Source organism: Palaemon carinicauda, chromosome 41, assembly GCF_036898095.1.
Source record: "Palaemon carinicauda isolate YSFRI2023 chromosome 41, ASM3689809v2, whole genome shotgun sequence".
Lineage (NCBI taxonomy): Eukaryota > Metazoa > Arthropoda > Malacostraca > Decapoda > Palaemonidae > Palaemon > Palaemon carinicauda.
Window position 1 is genome coordinate 56,370,980 of NC_090765.1, and position 2,500 is coordinate 56,373,479.

At 38.6% G+C, this 2,500-nt stretch overlaps 1 protein-coding gene across 1 annotated transcript in view; it reads right to left on the reverse strand.

Moving 5' to 3' along the window:
• Positions 1 to 2,500, reverse strand: part of LOC137632432 (uncharacterized) — a 510,169-nt gene that overhangs the window by 506,596 nt on the left and 1,073 nt on the right. The gene's annotated exons all lie outside the window — the stretch shown is intronic.

Here is a 2,500-nt window from a genome sequence, read left to right on the forward strand (position 1 = left end):
AGAGAGAGAGAGAGAGAGAGAGAGAGAGAGAGAGAGAGAGAGAGAGAGAGAGAGAGAGGCAGTCAGCCCGACTGTAAGAGTTAGTACAGAAGATGTATGGATAACAGAAAGAAAATACGCAGCAGTATTTCTTACATAAAATTTCATCGCGTTTCCTTTTTTACAATTATTACAGTACAGGTACCTATATTCTATTTCCTAATTAGATATATAAGGCTTGGATATAATTATAGCTAGCCCTCGATCTTCGCGGGTTCTAGCTTTGTGTATTCAGTCATTCATGATACAGAGAACCGTATAATCGTTTCAATGAAAAATCACGTATTTGCGGTTTCGCGATAAGTACTCTCACTTAGCAATATTTTCAAACCGACCGCACTTCTTCGCACCTGGCATGGCAATTTCCTTCTCCACACAACATAACACCCTATCTCTCTCTCACTTGTCCTCAGTGTTGCATCGTCTGTCATCGTGAGTACATCTCCCATTTAGGTCCTTTTTATGCAGAATCACGTTTTATTTAAAGTAAAAAATTTATGTATAAAACCTGTACATTACCAGTGTGCTAATAATAGAGATTTTAGCAAAAAATGGGATATAGAACGTACATTACGCTACACCATGCGCCTAACGGTCAACGCCTCAAGAGTTCCATCTTGCTTCAGAATTATTTCATATGCAAACGGTAAGTGGTGTTGCAATGATACAGTACTGTACTCTTTTTTTTTTTTCTTAAGTTTATTTATTAAGTAATACTCTAACATTATCATAATATCAACCACTGTACAGTACTGCATACAATATACGGTGCCGGTTTAGTATGTGGCATACCTTTTTTATCCTGGTTTAGTATGTGGCCCTGCCTGGCTTGTTAGGTTAGGTTAGGTTAGGCCACATACTAAAACAGATAGAATTTCATAGGCCATATTCAAAAGGAAGGCCACATACTAAACCAGCACCCAATATACAGAGTTTTACAATAGTAAGGTAGATATAGGCTATATGTACATTAAGTATGAACGGCGCTGGTCGATCTGTTGAAAACAGCCAACACTTAGGAGTGACAACTTAGCTAATTAAGCTGTACTGCAGTGATAGTTTTGTACGTATATTACAGTAATACAGTATACGCTGCAGTATCAGTGAATGTTATACAATATTAGATAGGAACAATAGTGTTTTGCTGTCACAGTTCATTATTGACTGTAACTATAAGGGTGGCGACGACTGGTGTTATGTGCACTGTACTGTATCGAGCTCTTCCGTACATGAACGTACATGTACTGTACACTTGCTGAAATATGTTCACACTGTAATACAATACTTGTACTGTGATAAAAACCTAGTAAAAACAATATCAGGTAGAACAGCAGCTTACTTAGTGTGTTATTCGACTGTGCGAAGGCAATAGGCAGGGGAGTTATTAGGTTAGGCGTTGACCCACCATAGGGCAGCAAGTACTCGCGGATTTTCGCTTTTCGCATCTATCCCTGTTACCTAACCCCCACAAGGAGTGCTGACTGTACTAACATATAGGAAATAGAAAATTTACATATAGAGAGCATTTTCTGGAAATTTATGATCAATGACCGACACTAGGCAAGTGAAAGACGAAATCCTGCTTTCGCGTATTGCAGCCGCCTTCGAATTAATGAGTCGGACTTCCCAAATTTACAGTACAGTATTATTTGAAAACCTGTTTATTTCATGTGAAATTGTTTTATTTTTACAGTATTTTCTATAACTGTAAATGTGTTTTTGTGAACTGCTTTTTTTCAGTTCATGGGAGATGTTCATAAATCTAATCCGTATCGTAAGGATTGAAAAGCATGCGTTGCAAGGGGGCAAATGGGCATTGCAAAGACCGCATATTAATACATACCACTTGAGATGCATTGATGGGACTTCCCTTATGATAGAATACTGGGTGCCAGTGTTACGTTAGGTAAGGTTAGGCCACATACTAAAACAGATAGAATTTTGTAGGCCATATTCGAAAGGTAGGCCACATACTAAACCGTCACCGAATACTGTACATCCTTAAAACATCCGCAAGAGCTCGATTACCTAAGCAGGCCTAAATACTGATGGAATCTCTTTCAGTAGCCTAGTTACCCAAGTTAATACCTGGAAGCCAGGCAACGGCTGCATGCTGATGAAAATGCAGGTAGAGCTATGGGCTTTCCTAAATCCTACATGCCTCACAAGGAAAGTGAGGTTGCATTGTCACTGCAAGAATCTATCGAGCTTAAGTGGAACTCAAACCCCAGTCCAGCAAAATGCCAGGCAGGAACATTTCCAATAGGCCACCATAAATAACCATTATCTCCTCTGCTCTCACAATATATATGAGGTGTACACCAACCATGTGGACCAAATTTTGGTGATATTTCTTTTATACTTCTATGGGTTAAAAATACCCTTCTATGTAAGCAATAACTGCTCCTGTAATCCTATCTACTGAATGAAGAATATTTTAAATATATACAATTGATGAAAT